This window comes from Macaca nemestrina, chromosome 2 (genome assembly GCF_043159975.1).
Source record: "Macaca nemestrina isolate mMacNem1 chromosome 2, mMacNem.hap1, whole genome shotgun sequence".
Classification (NCBI taxonomy): domain Eukaryota; kingdom Metazoa; phylum Chordata; class Mammalia; order Primates; family Cercopithecidae; genus Macaca; species Macaca nemestrina.
In genome coordinates, this window is record NC_092126.1 from 96,723,037 (window position 1) to 96,745,133 (window position 22,097).

At 45.6% G+C, this 22,097-nt stretch overlaps 1 protein-coding gene across 15 annotated transcripts in view; it reads left to right on the forward strand.

The window, feature by feature from the left end:
* LOC105480599 (kelch-like protein 24) overlaps positions 1–22,097 on the forward strand; it is a 176,217-nt gene that overhangs the window by 57,272 nt on the left and 96,848 nt on the right. Inside the window, exon 1 of one of the 15 annotated variants that reach the window (XM_071091355.1) lies at positions 8,308–8,505. The exons of 11 other annotated variants lie outside the window; for them this stretch is intronic. The gene's annotated coding sequence lies outside the window, so the exon portion shown is untranslated. Of the gene's footprint in view, positions 1–8,307; positions 8,506–8,587; positions 8,723–11,265; positions 11,423–22,097 lie in introns of those variants that run through there. 3 more of the 15 variants (XM_071091352.1, XM_071091353.1, XM_071091354.1) reach the window with 3 other exon arrangements.

Here is a 22,097-nt window from a genome sequence, read left to right on the forward strand (position 1 = left end):
GGGTTTCACCATGTTGGCTAGGCTGGTCTCGAACTCCTGACGTCGTGATTCGCCGACCTCGGCCTCCCAAAGTGCTGGGATTACAGGCGTGAGCCACCGCCCCTGGCCGAGACAGGGTTTCACCCCGTGTTGGCCAGGCTGGTCTCAAACTCCTGACCTCGTGATCTGCCCACCTCGGCCTCCCAAAATGTTGGATTACAGGCGTGAGCCACGAGCCCAGCAAACAGTTTTATTGGGGGTATTAAGAAGTGGAGTTCTCATTTTACAAGTCTAATTAGTATCTGCATTCATGTGGGGGTATTTCATCACTTTAAGCATCCCGGGGGGTCCCATTCCTGTTAAACTTAGAAAGGGAGGTTGGTCTTCCCAGAAAGGAGGCTGGGATACTGGGTACCTCTGGGTCAGAGTCTAGCAACAATTTTCCATCTGAGCCAGCCTCCCCCTCCCACTGTCAGGCAGAGCTTTGGATCCACCATCCTTCTCCAGCTTTCCTAGTTCGTCTGATGCCCTCTTCCCCCCACGTTGAGCCCCTCAATCTGTTGGGCAGCAGATCTCAGCAGGAGGACTCCCAGCCACTGAGCTTCTTTTCCAGGGTCAGCGTCAGCATTCCTGGAACTTTCTGGACTAAATTTAATAACCGTTAATTTTCTGCTGGACGCAGGTGGCTCAAGCCTGTAATCCTAGCACTTTGGAAGGCCGAGGCAGACAGATCGCCTGAGGTCAGGAGTTTGGGACCAGCCTGGCTAACATGTTGAAACCCCGTCTCTACTAAAAAGACAAAAATTAGCTGGGCGTGGTGATGCACGTCTGTGATCCCAGCTATTTGGGAGGCTGAGGCATGAGAATTGCTTGAACCCAGATGGCAGAGGTTGCAGTGAGCTGAGATCATGCCACTGTACTTTAGCCTGGGCGACAGAGCGAGACTCTGTCTCAAAATAAAAAAAAAAAAAAGAAAGAAAACAGTTACTTTCCTCTCATGAGTATTACATTTAACATTCACCCTCCCCACCCCACTCTCACAGTTTACTAACAGACTGGTGAGCAATCGGAACCACCCATTCTCCTTTCCCAGTTAAGAGTCTACAAGAGAAGCTGGGCACAATGGCAAGGACCTATAGTCTCAGCTACTCAGCAGGCTGAGACATGGAGGATCTCTTGGGCTCAGGAGTTCGATTGTAGCCTGGGTTACATGGCAAGAGCCCTGTCTCTAAAAAAAAAAAAAAAAAAAAAAAAAAAAGTCTGTGAGACAAGAATCATTCGGGTGTGGTGGCTCATGCCTGTAACCCCAATACTTTGGGAGGTCGAGGCAGGAGGACTGCTTGAGGCCAGGAGTTCGAGACCAGTCCTGGCAATCAATCCTAGCTACTCGGGAGGCTGAGGCGGGAGCATTGCTTGAGTCCAGGATGTCAAGGCTGCCTTGAGCACCGATCACAGCAGGGTTGAAACTGTTTTTTCTCCAGGTTGGAAACCAAGTTTAAGCATACTGTCAACATCTTCCCCACCTCAGTCTAAAGAGATGACCTTATCTAAATAAAACTATCTAAAATAAAAAGTTATTTAACATTGCTTTTGCCTTGCCTCTGGGTCATTTCAATCTCATATACTTGGGAATGATTGATTACCTCAGAAATATGATTGTATTGGAAGCACAGAAACATATTTAAGAGTTTTTCATACATATTTATTAATGTTTTTACCAATTTTAATCTGACCAGGTATTACACAAACAGAAGTTTCACAAATAAATTATATATTAATTATTATATGAAGAAGTTTTTTTTGTTTGTTCGTTTTGGGGATTTTTTTTTTTTTTTTTTTGATACAGGGTCTCTCTCTGTTGCCCAGGCTGGAGCACAGTACAGTAGTGGAAATTCAGCTCACTGCAGCCTCAACCTCCCGGGTACAAGTGATTTCCCCACCTCAGCATCCTGAGTAGCTGGAACTACTGGCACACACTGCCACACCCAACTAATTTTTGTATTTTTTGTAAAGATAGGGTTTTGCCATGTTGCCCAGGCTGGTCTCAAACTCCTGGACTCAAGCAATTCACCCACCTCAGCCTCCCAAAGTGCTGGGATTACAGGCATGCACCGCTGCTGCCTGGCCAATACTTTTTTTTTTTTTTTTTTTTTTTTTTAAAGATATAGGGTCTGTAGCTATATTGCCCAGGCTGGCCTGGAACTCCCGGGCTCAAGCGATCTTCCTGCCCCAGCCTCCCAAGTAACTGGGACTACATGCACACACCACCACTCCCAGCTGAAGTTAGACATCTTAATTGAGTATTTTTCATTTACTACTTGGCATGGGTATAGAGACATAATTCTCTCGTATGAGAAAACAGCAGTGTGAGTAAAACAAACTCACGCTCAGACTGGGATGGAGGAAGGTGTTAGGAAAACACTAGGGCTTGGTATGGGACCCTTGCCCTGAAGGTAATGGGGCTTCTCTAAATAGGATTGCAGCTTTCCAGCTGCTTCCTGATATGGCTGCTAAACTCTCAGGCCCTGGGGGCAGACTGCCTGGGTCTACAACCCAGCTCCACTCTTAGCTGTCTGACACAGCTAAATTACTCAACCTTTTCATGCTTCATTTTTCTCTTATTTAAAGTAGGAATGATAATAATAAAGTTGTTACAAAGATTAAATTTGTGAAGTGCTTGGAGCACTGCCTGGTAAGTAGTGTTATTAATAGCTAATATTCAATTATAACAATGTATGGGCTGGGCGCGGTGGCTCACGCCTGTAATCTCAGCACTTCCGGAGACCGAGGTGGGCGAATCACCTGAGGTCAGGAGTTCGAGACCAGCCTGGCCAACATGGCGAAACCCCGTCTCTACTAAAAATACAAAAATTAGCCAGGTGTGGTGGCATGCGCCTGTAATCCCAGGTTCTCGAGATGCTGAGGCAGGAGAATTGCTTGAACCTGGGAGACAGAGGTTGTGGTGAGCTGAGATTGTGCCACTGCACTCCAGCCTGGGTTACAGAGCAAGACTTTGTCCCCCAAATATAATAGTAAAATAAAAAATAACAATGTATGGCCAGGTTACCACAGTTTCTGATTTTCCATAGAAGCAGAAATTCAGGGTATTATGTGAAATTTGTCTGCCGGGCGCGGTGGCTCAAGCCTGTAATCCCAGCACTTTGGGAGGCCAAGACGGGCGGATCACAAGGTCAGGAGATCGAGACCATCCTGGCTAACCTGGTGAAACCCCGTCTCTACTAAAAAATACAAAAAAATAACTAGCCGGGCGAGGTGGCGGGCGCCTGTAGTCCCAGCTACTCCGGAGGCTGAGGCAGGAGAATGGCGTAAAGCCGGGAGGCGGAACTTGCAGTGAGCTGAGATCCGGCCACTGCACTCCAGCCTGGGCGACACAGCGAGACTCCGTCTCAAAAAAAAAAAAAAGAAATTTGTCAATGTTTGAAATGTTGGCTCATTAAAAAAAAAAATGTGACATCTGTAGGCTATGACTATGCAAACTCTCTGAACTCTCTCATGGCAACCTCACCAGTATTCATTAACTACCTGTTGACAACGGTACATTGACAGTGCCACCCATCAGGTCTCTTCTGAGCCCCAAAGCCTTATGTACAGATTTAATATCTTCAGGGCCAGGTGCGGTGGCTCATGCCTGTAATCCCAGCACTTTGGGAGGCCAAGGTGGGTGGATCACCTGAGGTCAGGAGTTCGAGACCAGCCTGGCTAACATGGTAAAACCACGTCTCTACTAAAAATATGAAAATTAGCCAGGTGTTGGTAGTACACGTCTGTAATCCCAGCTACTTGGGAGGCTGAGGCATGAGAATCACTTGAACCTGGGAGGCAGAGGTTGCAGTGAGCCAAGATCGCACCACTGCATTCCAGCCTGGGCGACAGAGCAAGACTCCGTCTCAAAAAAAAAGGTCTTTGAGTGGATGCCTCGAACTTAAAATGTCCCAAAGGGAATTCTTGATTCTCCCACCCCCAACATTCAAATCTGTTTTTCCTTCAGTCTCCCTCCTTTCAGGAAATGACACCATCATCCACCATCTGCCACTGCTGGAAACCTGTGAGCCAACCCCAGTTCTCCCTCTTAACCTTCTCCCTCCAGGCCCACCTCCAGTGGCTGTGCAGGTGAGTGCTGCCTAAGGGAGCCTGGCTAGCCAGGAGCCTAAAACCAGCCTCTAACCACTTGCCAAGCTCCAGAGCAGAGCTGAGTCTGCCTGGAGGAAAAGGCAGTTTACCTAAGAGGCCATTTTGACTTCTCAGAGGCCAGTCCCCTTTCCTTCTCTCCCCAGTCTCCTCCCAGTTCATCATCGTCAAGTCTTCTGGTATTTTCTCCATAGTTCTTGTATCTATCCTCTTCCCACCATCTCCACTGCCAGGGTAAGCCACTAAACCACCCTCTTTTTTTTTTTTTTGAGATGGAGTTTCGCTTTTAATGCCCAGACTGGAGTGCAATGGCTCACTACAACCTCTGCCTCCTGGGCTCAAGCGATTCTCCTCTTGGCCTCAAGCGATTCTCCTGTCTCAGCCTCCCGAGTAACTGGGATTACAAGCCACCACGCCCAGCTACTTTTTTTGTATTTTTAGTAGAAATGGGGTTTCACCATATTGTTCAGGCTGGTCTCGAATTCTTGACCTCAGGTGATCTGCCCACCTCAGTCTCCCAAAATGCTGGGATTACAAGTGTGAGCCACCACGCCCAGTGCCACCCTCATTCCCTCATTTTTTGCTTGGACGACTGACATTGCTTTCCAACTGTCTCATTGCTTCTATGTTCACACACCTCTTCAGTCATTCCCCATCTATTCATTGGGGCAAGTGATTTTTTTTTTTTTTTTTTTTTTTTGAGACGGAGTCTTGCTCGGTCACCCAGGCTGGAGAGCAGTGGCATGATCTTGGCTCACTGCAACCTTCGCCTGCCAGGTCAAGCCTCCGGAGTAGCTGGGATTACAGACGTGTGTCAGCACGCCCAGCTAATTTTTGTATTTCTTTTTAGTAGAGATGGGGTTTCACGGTGTTGGCCAGGCTGGTCTCGAACTCCCGACTTCAGGTGATCTGCCTGCCTTGGCCTCCCAAAATGCTGGGATTACAGGCATGAGCCACCACACCTGGCCACAAGTGATGTTTTTGAAAGGGCAAATAGGCTGGGTGCGGTGTCTCATGCCTGTAATCCCAGCACTTTGGGAGGCCGAGGCGGGCAGATCATGAGGTCAGGAGATCGAGACCACTCCGGCTGACATGGTGAAACCCCGTCTCTACTAAAAATACAAAAAATTAGCCGGGCATAGTGGCACACGCCTGTAGTCCCAGCTACTTGGGAGGCTGAGGCAGGAAAATCACTGGAACCCAGGAGGCGGAGGTGGCAGTGAGCCGTGATCATGCCACTGCACTCCAGCCTGGGGAATAGAGCGAGACTCAGTCTCAAAAGAAAAAGAAAAAAGTTTCATTTTGGTGAATATTTGGGTAAACAGTTCAAAGTTTCAGTTTTATCAGAACTTTACCCTTCTCCCCCTTGACTTCCCAAGGTGGCCTACAGGATACAGGGGAAGCCTCAGGGCAGCATGGGAGGGGAGATCTGTGTGCAGGATTGTGAGCTGTAGCCTGAGTTTTCACTGGCCTCTGCTGCTATGTCTCTGGTGACTTCCAGTCTCCACTGCCCTGTGGGCATCAGCTGCTGAGGTGGTTGGCTGGCAAGCTCATGACCTGTTGCTTTAGCATCTTCACAGAGTTTGATGTCTCATCTTTCATCCCCACTGTACCATCCCTGCTCTTCTCACCAGCTGACTTAGGAGTGCTTCAGCTCCACTGGTATCTTCAGTACTGCCCATCCTTGGGGTCTTAGCTACATTCTGTGGCCATTCCCTGGCCACCAGCCTACCACAAGGCCTTTGCTTTAGGAAACCTGCCCCTTGGCACAGTGCCTATTGGTCTGTCCGTGGCTCGTAACCATGCTACTTTCTTTTTTTTTTTTTTTTTGAGACGGAGTCTTGCTCCGTCGCCCGGGCTGGAGTGCAGTGGCCAGATGTCAGCTCACTGCAAGTTCCGCCTCCCGGGTTTATGCCATTCTTCTGCCTCAGCCTCCTGAGTAGCTGGGACTACAGGCGCCCGCCACCTCGCCCGGCTAGTTATTTTTTTGTATTTTTTAGTAGAGACGGGGTTTCACCGTGTTAGCCAGAATGGTCTCGATCTCCCGACCTCGTGATCCGCCCGTCTCGGCCTCCCAAAGTGCTGGGATTACAGGCTTGAGCCACCGCGCCCGGCAACCATGCTACTTTCTGCATGCCAGGCAGGGAGCAACAAGAGAACTCTGGAATTGACATACCTACTGTGCAAACTGTAGTGCCCCAGCAGCACTATTGCAGACTCCTCCCAATGCCATGGCCTGCTCCCGAGCCCTGCTGTGTGAGCCTTCTCACAGAATTGGACAGCCTTCCAAGCTAGACCAGGGGAGGTCAACTTCTAGCTTCCTCAGCACTTACCTGGGTATTTCTATGCTTCCCACCTGAGTGTTAAACCCCAAGAGTAGGGGAACACCAACACACTCATCCTGATCTCTGACCTCACCCCCTTCTCCATGAAATTTATGTTTATCTCCCCAGTTCCTATTATCTCTTGAGCCTTAGCTTAAGGTTCAAGGAAGCCTTTCTTAATTGTTTTTTGTTTGTTTGTTTGTTTTGAGACGGAGTCTTGCTCTGTCGCCCAGGCTGGAGTGCAGTGGCCAGATCTCAGCTCACTGCAAGCTCCGCCCCCCGGGTTTACGCCATTCTCCTGCCTCAGCCTCCCGAATAGCTGGGACTACAGGCGCCCGCCACCTCGCCCGGCTAATTTTTGTATTTTTTAGTAGAGACGGGGTTTCACCATGTTAGCCAGGATAGTCTTGATCTCCTGACCTCGCGATCCGCCCGTCTCGGCCTCCCAAAGTGCTGGGATCACAGGCTTGAGCCACCGCACCGGGCCCTGTTTGTTTGTTTTTGAGATGGAGTTTCACTTTTGTTGCCCATGCTGGAGTGCAATGGTTCACTGCAACCTCCACCTCCCGAGTTGTGATTCTCCTGCCTCAGCTTCCCAAGTAGTTAGGATTACAGGCATGTGCAACCATGCCCGGCTAATTTTTGTATTTTTAGTAGAGATGGCGTTTCACCATGTTGGCCAGGTTGGTCTTGAACTGCTGACCTTAGGTGATCTGCCCGCCTCAGCCTCCCAAAGTGCTGGGATTACAGGCGTGAGCCACCACGCCCATCCAGGAGGATCTCTCGAGCCTGGAAGTGTGAGACTAGCTGTGGTGATAGTGAGACCTGTCTTTAAAAAAAAAAAATTAGTCTGGGGGTGGTGGCTCATGCCTGTAATCCCAGCACTTTGGGAGGCTGAGGAGGGTGGATCACCTGAGGTCAGGAGTTTGAGAGCAGCCTGGCCAACATGGTGAAACCCTCTCTCTACTAAAAATACAAAAATGAGCTGGGCGTGGTGGTGCATGCCTATAATCCCAGCTACTTGGGAGGCTGATGCAGGAGAATCACTTGAACCAGGGAGGCAGAGACTGCAGTGAGCCGAGATCATGCCACTGCACTCCAGCCTGGGCAACAGAGGGAGACTCTCTCAAAAAAAAAAAAAAAAGAAAAAAACCACAAAAAACAAAACACCATTTACATGTATTATGTGTAGATAAAAACATTAAATACATAAAAATTTGATAACATGTAGGTAAAGTATTAAAAAATCAGCTCCAGTAGTAAATCTTTATACAGTGAGGAGGGATTGAAGGGGAACAGAAGATCCCCGAAGACCAGTTGGGAGGCTATTTATAGTCCTGGGCAGAGAGATGACAGGGTCTTGGGTAGAGGGTGGTAGAGTTAGAACGAAAGAGAATGTTGGCCTCAAGAGATATTTAGATGGAAAACTGGACTTGGATTGTCACTAGTGTGACTGGGATAAGTCTCAAGCCTTCCCTGCCTCAATCTCTTCATCTGTAAAATGGGCTAGCAATAACTACTGTTATTTGTATACCCAGCACTTAGCACATGGGTTGGGACAAAGATGGCACACACAAAAATCATTGTTACTATTGTAATTAATAGGGAAGCTCATACATACCGGCAGAATGAATATTCTGTCAAACTTGGGGTTGAAATTCGCCACCTTCTGGGGCAGAAAAGTGATGGACAACCACGCCTTTGCGAGAATCGACGCCCACACTGCCCAGGAAGTGGCCTCGCGGGCCGGGGTCGCAGCCTGGACCAGCCCCGCCCCGCCCCGCCCTCATCCCTGCGAGCTCCGCCCCGAGGCCGCGCGCGCGCGCCGCCGCCACCACCGCCGCCGCGCGCGCCCCGACGCGCCCGGCTGCTGACGTGCGGGGCGGAACGGGTCGGGCGGGTTCCACCGATCTGGGTGCTTCCGCGGGCTGCGGGGGTCGCTGGGGCTTCGTGGCTGGGCAGCTCCGCGGGGCTTCGCCCGCTCCCTCACCTCGCTCTACCCTCTCGCGGCGCCCGGCGGGGCCCGCGCTGCAGCTGGAGACCCGGAGAAAGGGTGAGTGTTGGCGGGCGCAGGAAGGGACCGCGCGGGCGCGCGCCCTGCTGTCTGGGGCATTGTTTGGGCGGGGGCGGCGCGGGCACGTGCGCGCCCCTCCCCCATCGGCCGGCTGCGCCGCGGCGGGACCCGGTGAGGCCCCGGGCCCGAGGGGAGGGCAGGGAGGATCCCAGGTGCGGGCCGAGGAGCCGCAGAAGCGGGAGCCTGGAATCGGAACGTGAGTTGGGGGCTTCCTCTTCAGCGGGGCGCTCCGCTGAGGGGATGCGGGTCCCCGAGCCGCAGCGGCCGGAGGTTTCGGGATGTTAAGCTCTTGGCCTTGGAGGCAAGATTTGGCCCCAGGACCAGAAAGTCGTGGGTTTACCGAAAGGATCCTGGAATGCCCCTCCAACCTGTCGCCATCCCCACCGGCCCTCCCTGGATGGAGGGGAGGGGTTAGAGAGGCTTTGGGGTTCCAGGGAGGGGGCCGGGGCCAACGCGCCGGAGCTGCGGGCAGTGCGGGGCGGAGTGGAAGCCTCGGAAAGTGAGGACTCCTGCAGGAAAGGCTGGCTTGGAGGGCTGTGGCCAGACTGCAGAAGACAATGAGGTTCTCCCCATCATGAATGTGATTATGTTAAGAAATGGAAAGCAGAGAAAGAGAAATGCCATCAGCGATCTTATAGGCCTGACACATCATTTTTTTAGTTTGATGTTTGCTAGTATTTTCATCTAAGCCTTCAGCAGTTACAGAGTTGACCCACGTTTTCCATTTCTCGCTCACATGTACAAAATGCGCCATAATATCATATAGTATTCAGCAATATCATTTCCCCTTAATGAGTAGAGAGTATTCAGCGTAGAAAAATTTAAAAATACAAGCAAAGCAAGAGAAAAATGCCCGCAGTTTTACGGTCTAGAGATATTACCCTTGGATGTATATTCCTGTTTGTGTATACTCTTTAAAAGATAGGGCAGATGATGCTCTGATTAGGAGTTTAGTTTTTCCGGGAAACCTTTAAAGGTTTTGAGAAGGCGAGTAGCATAATCCGACTGCTATGTAGAGGAAGAGGGCTGGGGAGGAACCTACGAGGTCAGTTACTGTGCTCTTTGCAGTAGCTTAGACTAGGCCCGTGGCAGGGAGATGGGGAAGTGTAAACAGATTTTTAAGTGTTTTGAAGGTAGAATGAACAAGACTTGGAAATGAATTGGTGAGGGAATGGTGGGAGTCTTTGCTTTTTTGATTTTTGTTTTGAGCACCTGAGTGAATGGTGGTGCCGTTTACTGAGATGAAGAATGGAAGAGAGAAATTTGAGGTGGGAAAAATATCGAAATCTATTTTGGATGTATTAAATTTTAGATGCTTATTAGTTATGAAGTCGGTGTGTTGAGGCAGTTGGATGTAGAGGGCTGGAACTCAAGGAAGAGAGAGGCTAGAGCTAGAGATAAAAATCGGAGTGGCTGGGCGCAGTGCTCACGCATGTAATCCCAGCACTTTGGGAGGCCGAGGCAGGTCGCTTGAGCCCAGAAGTTCTAGACCAGCCTTGGCTACAAGGCAGGACACCGTCTCTTAAAAAAAAAAAAAAAAAAAAAAAATTGGAGTGATCAGTACATAGATGACATTCAAAGGTATGGTGCTGTGTGAGATCACTGAGGGGAAGAGTGAAGAAGTGAAAGGGGCTCAGACACTCAAATACCTCTACGTCTGGCAGAGGAAGAAGGTTGAGGAAAGGACACAGGAAACAGCAAGTGAGGTAGGAGAAAAAGCTGGTATCATGGCAGCCAAAAGAGGTATTTCTGGAAGATGTTGAATTGGTCCTTTTATCAGGGCTTCTGAGATGTTCATTAAAGTTGTCAATTGGATTTGGCAACACGGAGGTCATTGGTTTTGGTCATTGGTCTTCCTGTCCATAGTTCTGGAAGTGGAAGTTGGGAACCAGACTAGAATAGTTTAATGGAATGTGAGGAAATGAAACTAATGAGTGCAAATTAGAAAAAAAGTGCCCCTATTTCCATCTGCGCCAAAACTAAACTGGATCGATGAAAAATGATGTCTTGTGTTTTTTTCATTTATTGATTACTAGTATGTTTGAACATTTTTTTCACATTTATTGGCTATTTGTGAATTTCTTTTCTTGTTCTCTGGCATCTTTTGTTATTTCCTAATTGATTGTCAAAGGTTCTTTAGATATTAAAAATAGGTAGCTTGACATACAGCATTCAGAGCTCTCCCCACATGTTTTTCAGTTTCCAATGCTTCATGTTCATTCAGCGGATGCATGATAGTTTGCGGTGGGTTATTTTTTATTATAAAATCCATAGGAAGAGGAGAACTAACATTACGTTGTAGATCTCTGAGTGCAGCCCACGTATGATGTACATTGCTCCGTATTTCCTTAGGATAGATTCTCAGAAATAGTTGGTCCTGTCCTCTTCTCATCAACCATGGATTTTTACTTGAATGTTCGTTGCCACGTTCTTGGATTGTTCCACATCTCCCTGCCTTTGGTCCTGCTCTGCTTTCAGTCTGTTTTCTATCATGATAGAAAGTAGATGGTGGGAGTTGATGCAGTTTTCTCACAGAAAACAAGACTTATGAAGCAGATTTTTTCTTTTTCTTCTTTTTCTTTGTTTTTTTTTTTGGAGACAGAATCTCAGTCTGTTGCCCAGGCCGGTGATCCCAGCTACTTGGGAGGCTGAGGCAGGGGAATTGCTTGAACCCAGGAGGTGGAGGTTGCAGCGAGTGGAGATCGCGCCACTGCACTCCAGCCTTGACGACAGGGGGAGACTTCGTCTCAAAAAAAAAAAAAAAGGCGGATACAAAAAAGCCACGTGCTGTATGATTCTATTTATACGAAATGTCCAGAAACAGGCAAGTTTATCGACACAAAAAGTAGTTGCCAGAGGTTGAAGGGAGAGGAGAATTGAGAGTGACACTTAAGAGGTAAGCGGTTGCTTTTTGGAGTGATGAAAACATTATGGAAGTAGATAGTGGTGATTGTTGTGCAACTTTGTGAATATATTGAAATCCACTGAATTGCACACTTTTAAGTGGTGTGTGTGTGTGTGTCTATATATATATATATATATTTTTTTTTTTTTTTTTTTGAAATGGAGTCTTGCTCTGTCGCCCAGGCTGGAGTGCGGTGACACTATCTCGACTCACTGCAAGCTCCGCCTCCTGGGTTCACGGCTTTTTCTGCCTCAGCCTCCTGAGTAGCTGAGACTACAGGCACCCACCACCATGCCTGGCTCTTTTTTTTTTTTTGTATTTTTATTAGCGATGGGGTTTCACCATGTTAGCCAGGATGATCTCGATCTTCTGACCTCGTGATCTGTCTGCCTTGGCCTCCCAAAGTGCTGGGATTACAGGCTTGAGCCATCGGGTCCAGCTGGTCAATATATATGTTTTTTGAGACAGGATCTGTCTCTGTTGCCCAGGCTGGAGTGCAGTGATGCAACCATAGGTCATTGCAGCCTTGAACTCCTGGGCTCAAGTGATCCTCCCACCTCAGCCTACCAAGTAGCTGGGACTACAGGTACACACCACCATGCCCAGCTAATTTTTTTCTTTTTATTTTTCAGTAGAGACAAGGTCTCCCTATGTTGTCCAGGCCGGTCTTAAACTCCTGGGTTCAAGCAGTCCTGCTTTGGCCTTCCAAAGTGCTGGGATTACAGACACATGAGCCACCACGCCTGGCCTAAAACAGTACGTTTTAAGTTATGTGAATTATATTTCAATTAAAAAAGTGTATCCACACTCTCAAATTAAAACTTGAAAACAAAATACATAACAATCGCCATTAAAAGCACTGTGGGTAAAGTTGAAGTGCCTCCCCACTGCATTCTCCTCACCCTCAGCTTTCCTTACAGCCACTTAACAGGTTCCCCCACAGGTCACTCCTCAGACAAGCAGGATAAACAGCCCTTGCCTAGAACTAGTTCTGCCTCTCCATGGCTGCAGTCATCAAAGTTCACATGCCTGAACATCTTACAATTACTTTCCAGTGGGCTCATATTTCACCTCTACCTTCTCCGCTTACTGAAATGCTCTTCATCCTTCAAGAATCAAATTCCAACTCATCCATGAAGTAAACTCCAGCCTTTGAAAGCTTTTTTCCCCCCCTAACTACCGCAGGACAGACGATATGGAAACAGTCTGCTTCAGGCCAGGCGCGGTGGCTCATACCTGTAGTCCCAGCATTTTGGGAGGCCGAGGCGGGCGGATCATCTGAGGTCGAGAGTTCGCGACCAGCCTGGTCAACGTGGTGAAACCCCATCTCTACTAAAAATACAAAAATTAGCTGGGTGTGGTGGTGTGTGCCTGTAATCCCAGCTACTTGGGAGTCTGAGGCTGGAGAATCACTTGAACACGGGAGGCAGAGGTTGCAGTGAGCCAAGATTGTGCCATTGCACTCCAGCCTGGGCAACAGTGAGACTCTGTCTCAAAAAATTAAAAAAAAAAAGAATTTACCTTAAAAATCTCAAAACCCTTAAACATCCCACATGCCTCATTCTTCCAGAAAAAGTATGTTGAACCGGTGGGGTAAAGGAATGGTAGAAGTGGCTGGGCGTGGTGGCTTAGGCCTGTAATCCCAGCACTTTGGGAGGCTGAGGTGGGTGGATCACCAGAGGTCAGGAGTTTGAGACCAGCCTGACCAATATGGTGAAACCCCGTCTCTGCTAAAAATACAAAACAATTAGCCAGGCGTGGTGGTGTGCGCCTGTAGTCCTAGTTACTCGGGAGACTGAGACAGGAGAATTTCTTGCACCCGGGAGGCAGAGGTTGCAGTGAGCCGAGATTGCGCCACTGCACTCCAGCCTGGGTGACAGAGCAAGACTGTCTCAAAAAAAAAAAAAAAAAGGAATGATAAAAGTTACCTAAAGTCAGCTGTCCAGGTGCATTAATGGATAGAAGCAGTGGCATGGATAATTTAGAAGAGCTGTTTTATCCTACACTCTTCTGTGTGCTAGTTTGCAAGGTTGTAGACAGAGTGCTGGCCAGAATGGATTCTGGGGGCTGACCATATTAGCAAATTGTGTAGTCTTAAAGCCGTTTTATTTATAGGAAAGTTGATGTTTTTGACCTGGAAATATGTAAGACTGAAATAATGAGACAGTGTTTTTGAGCTCATCTGTCTTTTGCTCAGCTCTTTACATGTCATATTAGAAATGTCCCACATCATATCAGTCCTTCTCACCATTCAGGTCCAGTATAAAATTGTGATTATTTTTACATAAAGACCTGTTTTTGTTTTGGATACCAGATGAGTGAAAGAAAAAGTGATATGTTAGCCAACAAATGGGAACATATTCAAAAGGTTTTGTGTGTCAGACCTGACTTAGAATAATTAGCATAGCAATTTTTTTTTTTTTTTTGAGACGGAGTCTCGCGCTGTCGCCCAGGCTGGAGTGCAGTGGCCGGATCTCAGCTCACTGCAAGCTCCGCCTCCCGGGTTTACGCCATTCTCCTGCCTCAGCCTCCCGAGTAGCTGGGACTACAGGCGCTGCCACCTCGCCCGGCTATTTTTTGTATTTCTTAGTAGAGACGGGGTTTCACCGTGTTAGCCAGGATGGTCTCGATCTCCTGACCTCGTGATCCGCCCATCTCGGCCTCCCAAAGTGCTGGGTTTACAGGCTTGAGCCACCGCGACCGGCCTTTTTTTTTTTTTTTTTTTTTTTTTTTTGTCAGTACTAACTCTGGCGAGAATCAGAACAGAATCTTCTCTCTCCTAGAGTTCCCTTGGTCTGAGTCTTTCCTTTAACATAGGTTGGTGCAAAAGTAGTTGTGGTTTTTACTTTTGCACCAACCTAATGGATAACTTCTTATTGCTTGTGTTATAAAATGAGCGTAATTTGGGAAAGACGGTCAGGTGTATTTTATTTTTTCAGTTCTTTATATCAATGGGAGGTGACAGTGTTATGAGTAGTGTTTAAATAAGTGGAGAAATTTAAATTGACATTGAAATACACATTTTGGTTCTTTTTATAGGGCTTCTGCATGCCTAATGATTTTCTCAGTATAATATTAAAATGAATATGTATTCTTAGAGTGTACATTGAACAGTCTTTGGGAAGCATGGATGGTGTTGGGGTGAAGCTGCTGCCATATTTAGTTTTCAAAATAGAATTCATGAAGTGGATCATATGTATTTGGATTATTGAAAGTCAGTTTCATTAAAATATACCTAAAGGGGCCAGGCGTGGTGGCTCATGCTTATAATCCCAGCACTTTGGGAGGCTGAAGCAGGTGGATCACCTGAGGTCAGGAGTTCAAGACCAGCCTGGCCAACATGGCGAAACCCTGTCTCTAGTAAAAAAAAAAAAAAAAAAAAAAAAATTAGCCAGGTGTGGTGGCAGGTGCCTGTAGTCCCAGCTACTCAGGAGACTGAGGCAGGAGAATCACTTGAACCTGGGAGGCAGAGGTTGCAGTGAGCCAATACTGTGTCATTGCAATCCAGCCTGGGCAACAGAGTGAGACTCCATCTAAAAAAAAAAAAAAAGCTTTCTAAAGCTCCAACAGTCGGCTTGTGTAGTACAAATCACCTTCATTCTGGATCTTTGGTTTTAGGATTTAGCCTTTGTTAATTCTGCTTGTTTCTTTTTCTGTTGCTGGCAATAAAACTTTCTGGTTATGATGCATTATGCTTTGAATACCCTGCTGGATTGGATTTGTATGTGTATTTGCAGTGAAAGCTGGTCTGCCATTTTCCTCTGATGGTGACTTTTGACCACATTTCCATAGGTTTGGAGATACTGTGTTCTCAACATTGTTAGTTTTTAAATAGTTTGTTATTTTACTTTTAATTTCTTCTTTGAGTCATGAGTTATTAGAAGAGTGTCTTATTTTCCATATAATGGTGAGTTAATATAAATTTTTATTAAGATCAGAATGTGGCTGTAATATTTCTACATTTTGCAGTAATTGAGACTTTCTTCATATCTTATTATATGCTTTATATTTTATGAACTTTTTTTTTGAGATAGAGTCTCACTCTGTTGCCTAGGCTGGAGTGCAGTGGCGTGATCTTGGCTCACTGCAGCCTCCACCTCCTGGGTTCAAGCAGTTCTCCTGCCTCAGCCTCGCAAGTAGCTGGGATTATAGGTATCCACCACCATGCCCAGCTAATTTTTGTATTTTTAGTATAGAGGGGGTTTTACCACATTGGCCAGGCTGGTTTCAAACTGCCTCCCTCGGACTCAAGTGATCCACCTGCCTCGGACTCCCAAAATGCTGGGATTACAGGCATGAGCCACTGCATCTGACCTTAATGAACTTTCATAGATATTTTTAAAAGATTTTTTTCTGTTGGGTTCAGAGTTGTGTGTATTTGTTAAATCTGGCTTGTTAACTACCAGATACATATCTGTATCATCTTTTTTGTTTGTAGTGTGTGTTTGTTTTTTTTGAGACAGGGGCTGGCTCTGTCACCCAGGCTGGAGGTGCAATGGCGTGATCTCAGCTTACTGCAGGCTCCATCTCCTGGGCTCAAGCAATCCTCCTACCTCAGCTGCCCAAGTAGCTGGGAGTACAGGCGCTTGCCACTACTCCTAACTAATTTTTGTATTGTTTGTAGAGACGGGGTTTCGCCGTGTTGCCCAGGCTGTTCTTGAACTCTTGAGCTCAAGTGAGTCACCTGCCTCAACTTCCCAAAGTGCTGGGTTTACAAGCGTGAGCCATCATGCCCGGCCTATCATCTATTTTTATATGTTGTCTTAATCTTTTAAATTTTATATAGAGATGTGTGATTTCTTAAACTTTCCTTTTTCTGTTTGTGTGTATGTATGTATTTTGATACTATATTGTTGGATGTATAGTTTAAGATGTATTTTTGTGATTGTGCCTTTAAATAATATCATCTTTATCATGTTTTTTTGCCTTGAATTGTTATTAATATTGCCTTGCCTACTGTCTTTTTGTTTGCATGTGTCTGTGTTTAATAACTTTGTACATTCTTTTAAACATTTAGCTAAAGGGCCTTTGAAGATGTAGCGATATCAACACATAGATTAATGATGAAAACTAATATAAGGTAGTAGTTATGTTCCCTGTGGGCATTTATATTTTGGCAGATATTTTAGTTAATCCTTCATTTATGGCCGGGCATGGTGGCTCATGCCTGTAATCCCAGCACTTTGGGAGGCTGGGGCGGGCGGATCACGAGGTCAGGAGATCAAGCCCATGCTGGCTAACACAGTGAAACCCCATCTCTACTAAAAATATGAAAAAATTAGCCAGGCATGGTGGCGAGTGCCTGTAGTCCCAACTACTCGGGAAGCTGAGGCAGGAGAATCGCTTGAACCTGGGAGGCGGAGGTTGCCATGAGCCGAGATCACGACATTGCGCTCCAGCCTGGGCAACAAGAGTGAAACTCCGTCTCAAAAAAAAATAAAAAATAAAAAAGGTTAGATGGAGCATCAGTAATCCAAAAATCTGAATCTTAAATCTCCAAAATCTGAAACTTCTTACGCACCAACATGATGCCACAATGGAAAATTTCACACCTGACCTTGTGACTGGTCACAGTTAAAACATACTCAAAACTTTGTGTTATGTTTTGAATTATGTACAATGTTGTATAAAATTACCTTCAGGCTCTGTGTATCCACCTGTGTATCCACCTCTGTGTATTTGTGAAGCATAAATGAATTTCATGTTCAGATTTGGGTTCCTTCCCAAAGATATCTTATTATGTATATGCAAATATTCCAAAATCCAAAACAGTATGAAATCTGAAAGAGTTCTGGTCCCAGGCATTTGGGTAAGGAATACCCAACCTGAATAAAATATTTCTATCACTCCAGAAAAAGCCTTCATTCCTCTTTCCAGTCAGTCCCCAACACCACACCCCCAACTATGGTTCTCATTTCTTTCACTATAGTTTAATTTGTCTGTTTTAGAACTTAAGTGGGATAATTTAGCTTGTACTCTTGTGTTTGCCTTCTTTGGCTTGCCATAATGATTTTGAGGTTCATTTCTGTTGTTGCCTGCATCAAGAGTTAATTGAGTATACCATGATTTGTTTGTCCATTCTTCTGGTTTGGATTTTTGAGACATTTTTGAAATGTCTCATTGGCTAATGGAAAATGGATTGTAGAGTCTTATTCAGATGTTAATAAAGGAACACTGGTTGTCTTGTTTACAAAGGAGAATATATTTTAAGACTGTAGAAAGGACAGGGCCGGGAACTATAAAATCATTATCAGCATCTTAGGAATGCCCGTCTGTATGGAAGCAGATGGAAAATGATCGTACGATTCCCCTTCCCCACTTTTTTTTTTTTTTTTTTGGAGACGAAATCTCACTCTGTTACCCAGGTCGGAGTACAGTGGTACAATTTCGGATTACTGCAGCCTCTGCCTCCTGGGTTCAAGCAGTTCTCCTGCCCTGAGTGACTGGGATTGCAGGCACATGCCACCATGCCCAGCTAATTTTTTTATGTTTTTAGTAGAGACAGGGTTTCACCATGTTGGTCAGGCTGGTTTTGAACTCCTGACCTCGTGATCCGCCCATCTCAGCCTCCCAAAGTGCTGAGATTACAGGCGTGAGCCACCGCGCCCAGCCTCCCCTCCCCACCTTTAAACCAGATGGGAAAAGTCTTGAGTGAGAGCCCAAAGTTCAGTGGTTCTGATATTCAAATGATGTGAGGCACATAGAATTATTGGAAAGATACCTCATATAATATACAGCAAATCTTTCAAGTGTCTAATTTATCGTATTTTACTCCTTTCTCAAGAATTGGCTGCTTTTTTTTTTTTTTTTTTTTTTTTTTTTTAATGAGATGGAGTCTTGCTTTGTCACCAGGCTGGAGTGCAGTGGCATGATCTCGGCTCACTGCAACCTCTGCCTCCTGGGTTCAAACAATTCTCCTGACTCAGCCTCCTGAGTAGCTGGGACTACAGGCACATGCCACCATGTCCAGCAAATCTTTGTATTTTTAGTAGAGACAGGATTTCACCATGTTGTTGGCCACATCTTAAATGATGTGTTTGCAAAACAGAAGGGTAGAGTTCTAGGACTGGCTTCTAGGGTTCTACATCTTCCCTGACTCGAGAGCTAAGACCTCGAGTTTCCAGTCACTACCTTAACATCATCTTTATGGTTTTTATCATACAATTTTCTTTTCAAAATTATTTTTCTCTTGGGGTTTTTTAAAAAGTATAAAACATTAAATATTTTGTGTGGGGCCAGGGGTGGTGGCTTACAAATCTCAGCACTTTGGAAGGCCAAGGCCAGAGGATCTCTTGAGGCTAGGAGTTCAAGACCACCCTGGGCAACATAGTGAGACCCCCATCTCTTCAAAAAAAGATTAGTAAGTATGGGCACACACCTGTAGTCCCAGCTACTTGAGAGGCTGAGACAGGAAAATCACTTGAGCCCAGGAGTCCTAGGTTGCATTGAGCTATGCTTGTGCCACTGTACTCCAGTCTGGATGGCAGAGTGAGACTCTGTCTCTAAAAAAATTTCTTTTGGCTGGGTGTGGTGGCTCACACCTGTAATCCCAGCACATTGGGAAGCCGAGGCGAGTGGATCACAAGGTCAGAGGTTCGAGACCAACCTGGCTAACATAGTGAAACCTCGTCTCTTCTAAAAATAAAAAAAAATTAGCCGAGAGTGGTGACACACACCAGTAGTCCTAGCTACTCAGACACCTGAGGCAGGAGAATAGCTTGAAGTAAAGTTTAGGCCAGGCACAGTGGCTCATGCGCCTATAATCCCAGCACTTTGGGAGGCCGAGGCAGGCAGATCACCTGAGGTCAGGAGTTCGAGACCAGCCTGACCAACATGGAGAAACCCCGTCTCTACTAAAAATACAAAAAATTAGCTGGGCGTGGTGGCATGCACCTGTCATCCCAGCTACTCGGGAGGCTGAGGCAGGAGAATCACTTGAACCCAGGTGGGTGGAGGTTGCAGTGAGCCAAGATCGTGCCATTGCACTCCAGACTGGGCGACAGAAGTGAGGCTCTGTCTCAAAAAAAAAAAAAAAAAGTTTGGTTTTCTTTTTGGTTTCTAACCTTTGTCAAAAACTCAGACTTGGTTATGTTATTTGAATGGATAAGATATATTTTAATTGATAGCATTTACTTCTATAAAGCTTTGTTTTCTTGTGCTCTTTATGGAAACAATCATTTATGTTCTATATTTAAATTGACAGCATTTACTCTTTTTATGAGACAAAGCCTCTGCCTCCCAGGCTGGTGTACAGTGGCGTGATCTCGGCTCACTGCAACCTCTGCCTCCTTGCAGGTTCAGGTGATTCTTGTGCCTCAGCCTCCAGAGTAGCTGGGGCTATAGCCATGCACTACCATAGCCGGCTAATTTTTGTGTTTTTAGTAGAGACGGGATTTCACCATGTTGGCCAGGCGGGTTTCAAACTCCTAACCTCAAGTGATCCACCCGTTTCCTCCCAAAGTGCTGAGATTGCAGGCCTGAGCATCAGCATCTTGCCCACATTTACTTTTTGTAATGAGGCTTTGATGAGATAAAAACTTTAAATTGGAGAAATGGATGACGGTAGTCTTATTTTAGTCCCAGCATTACATTTATTTCCTTGTTCAGTTTTTGTCTCAGAGTATAGAGAAAATTCTTTCTCACAGTCAAATTGTATATGGTAACAGATTTTTTTCCAAACAGTTCATAGTACCATCTCAGTATTTTCAGTTTCAGCTGATTCAGAACCTAAAGAGGATTAGCTGGACATTTTGTTTCAAAGTTGAATTGACCATATCTAACAACTGCTCATGTTTCCTTTTCATAAAATCTGCAAGTCAGACGAGAAGAGTCCAGAAGGCAATATTATCATTGGTCATTTGTTACACATTCCGTTCACTTATGTTTTAGATCAGCATGAGAGCATGCCTCAGCAGATGTGCCTAGTCTTAGCTAGCTAGTATTTACTTGCATGTGACATGTACACATTACACAGTGTTGTTCTTGTGTGACAGAGCAGACCTGGATTATTTTGAAATGCCCAGTACAGAGCTAAATCCTCTTAAACGTGTTTATCAGAAGCTCAGATATATGCCCACATGTGACAAGAAAAGCTTTATTCTAAAGGCTGCATGAAAAATGAATTATCTTGGCAGCACAAATGAACTCATTGTTGGTTTCTTCCTTTCTGTCCACCCCCCCCCCCAGATTCCTCTCTTTTCTCTTCCTCATCTTCCAGTTTTACAGCAAAAGTCAAAGAGAAGTTTTGTTTTGTTTTGTTTTGTTTTTTAAGTCCCTTAAGTGAGGATAAAATAAAAATAACCTCAAGGATCCCCAGCCATTTTAGTGGGAGCCACCATTATTCTTGAGATTACTTGGGAGGTGGGATAAGAATATACAGACTATGAAGTCTGTAAAATGGATAAGTGAAGATGATGCTGATCTGGGACTCATATTTGTAGATAATCTCATAAGACTCTTGGCAAACTGTGGAAGACAGGTGCCCACTGAGGAAATAGGATGGTGCAAGGATGAGTTTAGGTATCTACTGGGCTATATCCAGCTCTGATTCTAGGTTTATGTGTAATTAAGTGTTTTTAGATTCCTATCTGCAGTAAGGAAGAATAAATTAAGTTTATTTAATTTTTTAAGGTTGTCTTCTTTATGTAACAGCCCGAGATTTTCTGAGGCTGTCTAAAATTAATTGCAGACCAAATGGAGAAGGCTGAAGAAACAAGAAGACCTTACTTTTACTTTTTAAAAGCTTTAAACATAGAACATAATAGTTGGGTTCTGGGTCTGTCCAAAAATATTCATTTATATTCTGAATTATAGCAGGTAACAGATGAATATGAACAAACATTAAATGGCTTGATTCAAGATGTTTAGAAATGCTGGGGGGTTTTAGACTATTTTTAGGGTTAATGATATTACACCATATAACAGCTGTAGGAAAAGTTTTCTCTCAGATGTGGGACTTCCATGTGTAACATTACATAGTGAGCCACTCTCCTAGCTGAATCAAGTGAGTCTGTTTCTGAGATGGGTGAAAGAACTGGACTAAGGGCTGAGGGACTTTTAAATTGTGTGTGTATGTGTTTTTTGTTGTTGTTTTTGTTGTTGTTGTTTTGAGGTGGAGTCTTGCTTTGTCACCCATACTGGAATGCAATGGCATGATCTCGGCTCACTGCAGCCTCTGCCTCCTGGGTTCAAACGATTCTCATGCCTCAGCCTCCTGCGTAGCTGGGATTACCAGCACGAGCCACCATGTCCGTCTGTTTTTGTTTTTGTATTTTTAGTAGAGACGAGGTTTCACCATGTTGGCCAGCTTGGTCTCGAACTCCTGACCTACAGTGATCCACCTGCCTGAGCCTCCTAGAGTGCTGGGATTACAGGCATGAGTTACCGCACCCAGCCTAATTTTATTTTAAAACATGCTGTTACCTCAGTAATTCTGCCTTTGGCTAGGTAATCTACCTTAGTGGTAGAGCAGAGGTTTGGAAATCAGAGAGCTATTCTGGTCTCTTTCATAGATTAACACTGTAAGGGAAGATCTAACTACCCTGAACCTGTTTCCTTATCGTAATCAATAGGTCCAGGCTGCGAAGAAAGGGAGCCATCAGCCACAAGTAGTTATTGAGCCTTAGGATTATGGCTAATACTAATATAATTTTTTTTTGAGAGAGAG